The sequence below is a fragment of the Protopterus annectens genome, chromosome 2.part1, assembly GCF_019279795.1.
Source record: "Protopterus annectens isolate FY-2018-M chromosome 2.part1, PAN1.0, whole genome shotgun sequence".
NCBI classification, from domain to species: Eukaryota; Metazoa; Chordata; order Ceratodontiformes; family Protopteridae; genus Protopterus; species Protopterus annectens.
The window spans coordinates 1,931,493,740-1,931,506,013 of NC_056729.1; positions in this window are offsets into that span (position 1 = coordinate 1,931,493,740).

Below are 12,274 nucleotides of genomic sequence, written 5' to 3' on the forward strand. Positions count from 1 at the left end.
TTTATATCCTGCAAATATTCATAAATACATTATTTGAATCTAGGCTGAGTGTTACCAATGTAAAAAAAAAAATCATAGTTTTTACACTTAGCTAAATAAAGAAGATCAATGGAATTACATGCACAATAAAATGAGGAATACACACACTGCTTATTAACTCTGACCTTGATGCTTGAAAAATGTGTTTGCATTGGGCACAAAAACAACATCTAAAAATGTAATTTATTTTTTGAGGCCTGCCTATATGTATCCTCACCCAAAATTAAGAACATTCTGTTCAAGTAGCTCGTCCTATACATAATAACCAGACCCCCCCCCTTACCAGGCTTCATTACTCTTAGGTTATTAATTCTTAATAATTCCAACAAATTCCATTCTTCCCTGGTAAGATTATGAGTATAGCCCTGATTACCTCTGTTGTGGTTCAGGATATTCCTCAGATCCAGTTCACATATTTTCTCAAACAATTGTAGCACTGGGTGTATTGGAGGGCTATAGGTACTAGAAACTCTCAAACCTGACATGGCAATGGATAATTCATGAAACACAGTATTAAAGTTCAACTTTCTAATAAATAATTTAATGTCCATCATAACATTGACAATATTGGCTCTCTTTTTTTTTTTTAATATTTTTATTCATTTCCAAAAACAAGAAAACATGAATGCAGGTTATTTATGACAATTAAGTATTTACAAATTATTTAAAAATGTAGGCTAAAACCTCTAAACAGATATCAAACATTAAAACCAAAATAAAGTATTTACAAGGGTGTCTATTGTTGACATATAATTGACTTTCTATACAATTGTTTCCTGATTATAATCTGCTGCAGTCATTATTCTCCAGTATTTCAGTTACTTTTTGCCATGCTACATATAATGATGTAGTTCTTTCAGTTCTTCCTTTAATAGTGTTCATTTCCAATTGCGATACTGCTGACACCATATTCATGAATTGCTTAAAAGTTGGAGAAGCTTTGGATTTCCAGTTTGATGTAATGTTCTTCCTTGCAATAGCTAGGAGAGTCCATAAGATTACATATTTTGTTCTTGGCACACAGTCGGGTACAGGTGCATTAAACAAAATAATAGATTTGGAAATCTGGAATTTATCATTGAATACCATTTGCAGAAAATAATTTATTTTATCCCAATATGGTTTAATCAAATGGCATTTGTAGAACATATGTTGCCAGTCTGCTTTTATTGATAAATCACATCTCCAGCAGCCAATATTTTTCTTAAACATAAGTTCCATTTTATGAGGGGTTACATAAGATCTGTGTATGAATTGCCATGTAAAAAGTCTCCAATGTAATGAAAGTGATGTCTGCTTTGGAGAGAGAAGAATTATTGGCTCTCTTTGAAGGAACAAATGACAGACCTTTAGAAAAGAAATCCACGTCCTGTGAAGTAATACAATATGTACTAAAATTGTACACCTTAAAGTCGCAATAGAAAAAAGGATGCTCAATCTCATTATCCATAAGTTCAGCAATAGAATCTAGACCAGTTTCTGGGGCACACACTAATATGGGTTCATCCTCCTTGACCTACAATTGTGCCACACTGTTTTGCCTTGCTGGTGAGTTGGGGTGGGACATGTTCCCTCCATGGGTCCCTTTGGTTCCTTTGCCTTTCCTTTATGCATTCTGATCAACACAATGTAGGAAAATCCAAAGGGCTTCAGTGGTGACACCACATATTTCTAGCAAAAACTGTGCACATCATCATAATAGACCTCTGTTCTTCAGTCAGGACCCTGTCTTTAGAGCAGAAATGCAAGCTGAGCAGGAAACTCCATTCCTCCCTCCCCAAGTGGGTACACTCATTTTCTACCTGTGCCATAAAGTGTTCAAGCACCAAGTCAAATTCAGGTAATGTGGGATGTACTCATGGCATTATGTCACTGACACAGGTTTGTACTAATACCCTGTTTCACTCCTTGAGGTACCTTCATTTGCATTTAAGACAAGATGACATAGGGGAAGATCTATAAATGCCCAATGGTTTACTATCAGACTTAACACTCAGAAGGTTGAGTTGAGTACTCACTGCAACCTTTCCTTGAAAGGTGGCATGCCAACTACTAGCATGCCCAAAAAATATACAGAATCCCACAACTCCCTACTGGTCTGGGCCCAGGATCAAGCACTAACATAAGTCCAGAATGGGGACAAATTTGGACAATCTGTAATGTTGGTATTCTGACAGTGTGCATGCAGGGTTTGCACAGCTGAACTCAACCGTCCGAGCAACAAGCATGTGATTGTAAACCATGCCAAAACATCTAGTTGACATTAAGTGGTGATGACAAGAGTGCTCTCTTCATATGTATCCAGTCAAGCTTTTTTTTTAAGAATTCTCACTTTTCAGCTTTAGAAATTCCCTATTCAGTTGATCATTGCTTTGGACTGGGAAATAAATTTCATTCATAGCTTTGTACATTTTTGTCTAGGGGTCTTGCTTTGTCTCTGTCATTGGTCTTGTTATTTGTAACCCTAATCTTTATATTAATTTGCTATCCAATGTGAGATACAATAGACATATTTATCTTAGAATCACAAAAGATTTCCATTTTTCTCCATAATATTATTGACAATATTTTAAGTACAGCTCCTTTTACTTGCTACAAATTTGGCATTTTTTTGTAACTCTGGGGTTTTTTACCAGTTTGCTTTTTAAAGAACAGTATGAGGCTTTATGAGACTCCTGTGTACTAGATTCCTTCTTGCTACCATTATTACTTTATGATGTTATGCTGTCATGTGCTAAAGCTAGCACTGATTAGGAACTGACAAAAATCTTTGTGTGGTTAGGAAGAAGGTCTAGTTTTATAGGTTCATAGGTTCATAGGTTCATACTAGGCTATCTGCCCTAGGGCATTTATAAGCCTAGCCAGAATGTGTTTGGCTTTCGCCACCCATTTTAAATTAATTTTGTTATGCCCTTTTTCGAGGTTAGTATACTGTGCCTCTGTCTAACAGTGACACAGAAGTGATACCCGAGGTAAACCTACGATCTCCCATCCACTCATCAAGATTCCTCTTGAAGAGAGTCAATGAGGGACTCTGCCTAACCTGGACTGGGATTTTATTCCAGAGTGAAGGGAGCCTCTGAGTTATGAATCTGTCCCTCCAGCATGTCCTATTTATTTCAGTGCTGAGGTTCAAGTCTCTCGAGCGTGGCTCGATGGGATTTGGATTTTCTGAGGTGCAGCATGTCCATTAATTCCGGGTTGGACATGGCTTTATCGTCAGGCACAGATCGCCTCTGAACAGGCGGTATGCCACTGAGTAGAGCTGGAGTTTCTTTAACCAGGCAGCATATGGCATCTGTTTGAGCCCTTTGATCCTCTTGGTGAGGTAGTTTTGGGGTCTTTCCAGTTGCTGCAGGTGTCTGGTAAGGTACATCCCAAAATGGCATTGTACTCAATTATGGGCCTGATGAGGGATGAGTAAAGAGGCACGATGACCTCCCTGATCTAGATGTGAATCCCTTCATGATTAGGTGGGCTATATAAAATGTTTTTCTAACCACTTTGGCCACGTGGTTGTCAAATGAGAGATTGCTATCAACTTGGGTCCCCAGGTCCCTAATTACTTCTTCTGTACTTAATGGATTACCACCTATGTGGTAATTTGTGGGCACTTTGTTTTTGCCAAAGGGGATGACTATACACTTTTTGGCATTTAGCTTGAGGCCATGGCTCTGGCACCAGTTGTCTGTTTCTATGAGGCCCTTTTGGAGGATGCTTGTGTCGGCTGGAGAGTCAATTATGGCGCCCAGTTTGCAGTCATCTGCGAACTTGGTCAGCCAGAGTCCTTCCGTGTTGGCCTGTACCTCCGAGAAATATATACCGAACAAGAGAGGTCCCAGGACTGAGCCTTGTGGGACACCACTTGTAACTGGTTTGGAGTCTGACATGGCTCCAGCAATTCTAACCATGTGGGTTCTGTCCTTGAGCCAGTTTGCAATCCATCTAGTGACATAGGGGTTTATATTTAAGCTGGTGAGCTTATCTATAATGCCCGAGTGGGGTATTGTATCAAAGGCTTTTGCGAGGTCCAGGTAGGCTGTGTAGACTACCTTCCCCTCGTCAATGGCCTTGGTGACTGTTTCAAAGAAATCAACCAGGTTTAAGAGGCAGGATCTGCTCTTAACGAAGCCGAACTGGGTAGGATCCAGTGTTTGTAGGTCCCCAATATCTTTATTTATGAGGTCCATGATGATCCTTTCCATAGCTTTGCAGACCAAGCTAGTCAGGCTTATGGGGCGATAGTTTCCAGGATCCGTTGAGGCACCACCTTTATGGAGAGGGACCACTGTTGCTGTACGCCACTCTTTGGGCACATATCCTGTAGTAAGGCTGAGATTGAACAGTAGTTTTATGTTTGGGTTTAGCTCTTCTTGGAGTTCATGTAGGACGCAGCCCGGGACACCATCTGGTCCCATTGATGCTGTGTTTTTTGCTTTGGAGAGGGCAGCTCTTACCTGAGCATCTGAGATGTCAGGGGGGCAGCACTCTGCTGGGATACATATTTGCCCTTTTGGTGGGGGGGGGGAGAAGTTTGCGCTGAACCTGTCAGCTAGGATGTTGGCAATGTCTGTGGGTTCGGTGTATTTTCTGTCATTTTGGACTAATTCTGAGCATATCTGGGAATTACCACCCAGGTTCCTAACACAACTAAAGAAAGCCTTGTGATTATCCTTAGTGTCCTGTGCAATTTTTCTCTCGAAGCTGGCCTTAGACAATTTTATGTGTGCCCGTAGTTTTTTGCTAATACTGATCAGTGATGCCTTCCCTTTTTGGGATTTTGCTCTATCATTTAGTAGCTTCCTCCTTCTATTGTATAGTTTGTTTATGGCTGGGGTCCACCAGACAGGATGTCTGCCTTTGGAGGATTGGGTCTTGGTTTTATTTGGGATCGCATGATCCATACATTCCTGAAGGTGTTCATAGAATGCATTTATAAAGGATTCTGCGGTCTGGGCCGTATTTTCCAGAGGCCCGGGGGCTTTGAAGGATTCCACCTCAGTTTTGAGGAGTGTGAAATTTGCTTTAGAGAAGTTTTTCACTGTGGTTTTCTGGGCAGAGGGTGGGGTCAGGATGTGAATATCCAGTGAGATTAGTTTATGGTCTGATCTTACCAGTGAGGGATACACTTCTGGTCTGGAGCATAGAGTCCCCATGTTGGTGATGATCAGGTCCAGTATGTTTTCCCCCCTTGTGGGAGTGGTAACAAGTTGTTCCATAGCATTTGAGTTTATAAATTCTAGGAACCTTTGGGCTAGGGTGCTGGAGCTAGAGTAATGCTCCCATTCTATGTTTGGGTAGTTGAAGTCGCCCAATATAATGGTGTTTGGAGAGACCTTCATATTTTCCAGTGTTCTCAGGAAGGCCGATTGGGGTTCCTGGGTTTGGGAGGGTGGTCTGTAGCAGGCTATAAACTGGAAGGCAGTTTTACCCACTGTTAGTTGCACATGGATAGTTTTAGTTTTAGTTTTAGTCAGCCATGATCTGGGTACTCTGTACCTTAGTGATGTTAATTAAGCACCAACTTTGGCTGAAAACATGATTGTGGCTGGGATTCCTCCTATGATTATACACTGCCTTAAAGGTTGGGCTATCACTTCTAACTGCTTCATAGGAATTTCTCCTCTATGACACTAGGAGACTAAAGTTTCAAATTCATTCAAGAGGTTAATGATATTAACCATGTACACAGACACTTGTCGTGACTTATATTCCAGTTTAGTCTAATTACACAGAATTCAATGTGTATTCAGTTTCATGATGAAAAACACCATTTACTTCACTTCAAATTAAGGCTTCCACTAACTTAGCCAAAATATTGTGGTGGCCCATTACAGGGATTTTTGAAAACTCCACCAGTTCCTACTTGATCCATGATTACTTCAGCAAACTCTGAACATATTCCACTTTTTAAAACACATGATTTGGGGTGTTGGTGTGTCTGGATTTCCTTTAGTCTACCCAGAAACTAAACTTGTTCCTATTCAGATTGGTCCTCTAAAACATCAGCATGCTTTCATTGTAGGAAATTTGGCCCCTTTAAATTTGTTAGATAGAGATTTATAGTGTAAACTTAGATGTACTGTTTATTGCAAACCTGCTAGTGTTTTTATAGATACTCATAATGAATCTTTGGGATTATATTCAAATACTATATGTATAGATGAAGATGTACTTTTAGGTTCATAGATTAGTACTAGGCTAACTGCCCTTGCGAGCCATTTTAAGCCTAGCCAATTATCCCTTGTGAGACTCAAACCCTGCACCTTGTGTTTGTAAGGCAAACACCTTAACCATTAGGCCACCCTCTCAAATTTTTGCTATTATAACTTTGGAACAAAATGAAGAAAATACTGCTATGGAGGAATTAAATGTTATCCTTCTGTAGCTCTAGACTACATGTGAAAATGAGGAAAGGCTGATAAAGGATACAGAACCTATGCGTAACATTAAAACTCTGTGACCACCTGCCTAAGGTGGTTCAGTATTCCTTGTCAGTAGAAGCAGAGAAGGAAATTGAATGTGTTATTTCTGTCTTGCTACAAAAAGGTATCATTGTCCCAACTCACAGTCCTTGTAATACTCCTATTTTATCAGTTAAGAAATTGGAAAAAGTACATACAGGTTTGTACAATATTTACATGCAGTGACAACTATTAATACCAACATTTCCAGTTGTTCCTAATTCTGCAAAAATACTGTGTTGTGTTCTTTCAGATGCTTCAACCATCTCAGTGATAGATATTTCATCTGTCTCCTTTTCCATCCCTATACATCCAGATAACCAAGACCTGTTTGCATTTACTTATAGAAAACAGCACTACACTTGGACTAGATTACAGTAAGGGTATATAGAACCTCCCGCTCTTTTCTCTAGAGAAATGAAGAAATAATTAGACAAGATTAAGTTTCTTTGTGGGCCTACTTTGATTCAATATGTAGATGATCTCACTCCACATGACTGTCAACAAGACACTAATTTCCTTAGTTAGCAGAGCTGGGATTTAAGGTTAAGAAAGACAAAGTATAGTTGTGGAAATTGTATGTTTGATACTTAGGACTCCTTATTTCAGAAGGAATTAGACAGGTTTTGATCTCATGTATTGCTGCAATACAAACTGCGCTGCTCCCTATTACATTAAAATATTTGCAAGGTTTTCTGGGATTAACAGGTTACTGGCAATAATTGATATCTAACTATGTAGAGGTAGTGCGACCTCTGTTAGAATTATTAAAAAATTATACCCCTGAATCTTTACCCTGGCAGGATTATCATGAACAAGCTTTCGTGCAATTGAAAACTTTACTTTAAATCCTCCTGCACTTGGGCTGCCAGATTATTTTAAGACATTTGTCTTGTTTTGTACTGAAATAAATAAAGTGGCTTTAGGATTATTAGCACAATTTAGAAATGATTGTCTTAGACCTGTTGCATATTTTGTTATGAATTTTGATCCCGTAGCTGCAGCCGTCCCTCAGGCAGGTGGCCATGAATCCACTCATAGTGGGCATGGCAGCTGCACTGACTCTCGAGCACAAGACTTACATGACAGCTTCACATTCTGTAGAAGCTTCATTAATGAAGAATAAAACAGTATTTATCTTCAGCACAGTTGCCTAAGTAAGACTTGTCTTTACTTCGTAACCCTCCTTTACAGATTATTCTACTTCCACCACTTAACCCTGCTTCTTTAATCCCTACAGTGGACAAAGGAGAGCCCCATGATTGTGTAAATGTTACTAACAATGTGTTTCCTACTAGATTAGATTTGAAAAAAGTTCTTTTACAGAATCCAGGCCTAATTCTTTTTGTGGATGGCTCCTGTTTTTGAAGAGATGATGGTGAACTCTTAACAGCCTTTTCCATTTGTAAGCAAGACGTAATTGTATTGACTGAACAATTAAAAGGAAATGAAGGTCTGTAAAAACTGGCAAAGATCAGTCAGTAACATTTTTTACACATTATTGTTATTCTTATGAAGTACTTCAGGATTTTGGTACACTTTGGAAAGAAGGGGGTTATTTAACCTTAGCAGGGACAATCATTAAAAATGATGTTTTTTTCACTGAATTTTTAGATGTTCTATTATTACCAAGGGAGATAGCTGTCGTAAAATGTGCCTCACATAAGCCTGATGAAGCCTTTCTGACAAAAGGTAATACTTTTGCAGATATGGTGGCAAGACAGGCTGCATTGTCTTATCCTGTTCAGCCTATATTTTTGCAGATACTGAATGAAAAAAAACTTTTCTTAATAGGAGTTATCGTCTTTTCAAGACCAGACAGAGGACTCAGAGAAAAGAATAGATAAGTAATGGCTGCATTCACTCTCTGGACCTTTTGTGGCACCATCATTTGGTAAAAAAAATTACCATCTGCATTTCCATTTAGGCAAAAATAGGTTCATAGGTTCATAGGTAGTTACTAGGCTATCTGCCAGAGGGCATTTATAAGCCTAGCCAGAGTGTGTCAGCTTTCGCCGCCCCCATTGATTAATTAATTGATCCTGTCAAGCAGAGCCAATGAATTGATCCCAGGGGTGTATTTTCTGTTACCCATCCACTTATCAAGGTTTCTCTTGAAGAGTGTTAGTGAGGGGCTCGGCCTAATGTAGTTTGGAATTTTGTTCCAAAGCATGGGGAGTCTCTGTGACAGGAATCTATCCCTCCAGCATGTTCTATTTATTGTTGTGGTGAGGTTTAGCTCACTAGAGCGCGTGGCTCATAGTGACTTGGATTTCTTTAGGTGGAGCATATCCATCAATTCTGAGTTGGACATGGCTTTGTAAATCAGGCAGAGATCACTTCTGAGTAAGAGATATGCCACTGAGTACAGCCAGAGTTTTTTCAGTCGGGCTGCATAGGACATATGTTTGAGGTCAGTAATCCTCTTGGTGAGGTACTTTTGTAGTCTCTCCAGCTGTTGCAAGTGTCTTGTGAGGAACATCCCAAATGGGGCATTGTACTCTATGATGGTTCTAATGAGTGATGAGTAGAGGGGCACTATAATCTCTTTATTTCTAGATGCAAACCCTTTAGTAATTAGATGGGCTACATAGAAGGATTTCCTAACTACTTTGGCAATATGATTGTCAAAGGAGAGATTACTATCTTTCTGGGTCCCCAGATCTCTTTGCTGACACCTATGTGGTAATTCATGGGTGTTTTGGTTTCCCAAAGGGATGACTATGCATTTTTTGGCATTTAGCTTAAGGCCATGACTTTGACACCAGGTGTCTGTCTCAGTAAGGCCCTTTTGGAGGATGTCCGTGTCAGCCGGAGAGTCAGTTATGGCTCCCAGTTTGCAGTCATCAGCGAACTTGGTTAGCCATAGTCCTACTGTGTTTGCCTGTACTTCTGAGAAGTATATGGTAAACAGTAGGGGTCCCAGGACTGAGCCTTGCGGGACACCACTTGTGACTGCTTTAGAGTCGGACCTGGAGTCTGCTATTCTTACAGTGTGAGTTCTGTCTGTAAGCCATTTGGCAACACATCTCGTGACGTAGGGGTTTATGTTCAGGCTGGTGTGTTTTTCTATAATACACGAGTGGGGAATGGTGTCGAACGCCTTGGCGAGGTCAAGGTAGGCTGTGTGAACAAACTTTCCCTTATGGCCTTGGTGACTGTCTCAAAGAAATCAACCAAGTTTAGTAGGCATAAACAAAAATCCAGTACCACGGAGCCAAGGAGAACTTTGAATTAACGCTCGTTATTTGAAGATCAACGTTTTCGCCTCCGCTATGCGGAAGCTTCCGCAGAAAGGCAAACAATGAAATTTAAAAAACCCACGTTTTAAATCATAACCCATGATGTCACTTCCTTGTATGCTTTGTAAACAAGGTAATCAAACAGAAATAAAAAGTGTCACTAAAATGGATAAATTACAATGTATTTTACATAAATGTATTAACTTGCCTAATAAAGGAAGTTACTATAACCATTAAAAAATTTATTCAGACATAACATTTCATTCCCATAAATACATGAGAATGTAAACTAAAATCACTCTAAACACTCCTCATTAAAATTTAATGGCCAATCCAAGTTGTTGAAAGGAAAGCCGTTACTTAAAAATAAATCCATATCATCTCATATAGCTTTTATATCTTAAGATAGAGGAGATGTTACAACATTCATTTAAGCCGGGGTAAGAGAAGGCATCAAGACCAATCTGCCACTCTAATTCCCTCATCTCTAGAACCAGAGATTGAGGTCCACCCCTGACACCCACAGAGACATGTTCAATCCCCATAAATTGGAAACTATGTCCCATATTATTAAGGATATGTTTGGACAAAGCATTGTCCATCTTTTTGTTTTTTATGGCATAAAGATGCTGATAGATGTGGTCGCTGAATTTGCGATCTGTTTTCCCTATATAAAAACAGGGACAGCAGACGCAAAAAGCAGTGTAAACCACAGATTTAGTAGTACAATTAATCTTTGAAGTAATAGTATATTTCCTATCCCTGATGGTGAAGGAACTACCCAACTTCAAGTGTTTACATCTATTGCAAAAGCCACAACAAGCTGTACCAGTTTGTCTAGTAGACCAAAAAAGATGGGCTAGGTCTTTGCAATAGTTCTTTCAAATTATTCCCTCTTCTGTAAACCACAGAGGGACCGGGCCCCAATTTTTGGAGGAGTGTAGGATTATTATAAATAAAATACCAGTTCTTCTTTATAATAGCCCAAATGGCACCAACATGTCTGTTGAATGTTAAAACAAAACTGGTTTAAAATCAGCTGTAATATGAATGGAACTATTATTCATAGTGTTCCCTAAACAATCATCAGGTGTAAGATCAGTTGGCTCACTATTTGGCAAGATAGTCTCTTGCCCATTACTTGATAATGGAGGTTTATAGAGGCCAATGTCCCTTTTCGTGAAAACCTCATTAATCAAATCATCAATCAAAGGGACAGGATAACCCCTATTACTAAACATGTCTTTTAAAAGGGAACACTCCAACCTAAATGCTTCAAGTGTACTACACATGTGGACAGCCCTAACTAATTGGCCTTTAACAATCAATCTTTTTTGTTTGGGCGGATGGTTACTAGAGTAGTGTAGGAAAGCATTACAGTAGGTCGGTTTCCTGTGGATAGAAGACAGGAAACAATTGTTGACCAAATCCTTTACTAATTTTACATCTAAATAGTCAATGTCAGTAGTAGAGAATTTGTAAGTACATTTTAAAAATGTAGTAGAACCATTCATAAATTTAAGCAGCTCAACTACTTCACTTTCACCCCCATCAATTAAGATGAACACATCATCTAAAAAACGCGTGTAGTATTTAACGATATTCTTAAACAGAGGATTATTTTTCAAAAACACTTTCTCCCAATAAGCAACAACCAAGTTCGCCACGCTCCCCCCGCAGGGGGACCCCATGGCGATACCCTGTTTTTGAAGGTAATATTGGTTGTTGAAAAGGAAAAAATTAGAAGTTAATACTATGTCTAACAATTGAGTGACAATAGTTATGTCCTCCTTTGTGGCATCAAGACTCAACAGCATCAATTCGGCCCATTCAACCGCTTCCTGATGCGGGATAGACGTGTACAGATCGACCACGTCAGTTGTTAGAAAATTTAAAGATGGGACGAAAGTGATGCCGTTTATAGTTTCCAAAAAGGACCAAGAGTCCTTGCAAATCTCAGGGACTTGCTTTAAGTATTTCGAGATGATCCCGTCAATAACTCTAGCACATGGATGTGTAATAGCACATCTACCATCTACTAAAGCCCTCATTGGTGGGTTCACAAGGTCTTTATGCATTTTTGGAGAGCAAAACATCACGGGTACTTTAGGTGATAGAATATTAATAAAGTTAAATGTATCAATGTCTATTTGGCCCCCAATGAATAAATCCCTGAAGTACCCTCTGACCCTATTGTGAACCCCCACCATTTCATTGAGTGAGGAGCATTCATAGGCGTCAGAGTCCAATACTAGATGCATTCTATTAATATAGTCAGCATTATCAAAAATGACCAGACCACCCCCTTTATCAGGTTTCATCACCCTAACCGGTAGCCCACAAAAGTTGTTCAAGGCCTTCGTTTGATCTTGTGAAATATTACTGTGAGTATCGAACCATTTGACCCTCTGAAAAAGGTGTCTAAGGTCCAATTCACAAACATTTTTGAAAATATTCAAGTTAGGGTGCAAGGGGGGATTAAACGTACTAGGCAATTTGAACATTGGTCGCTCCCAATGTTCATCATTA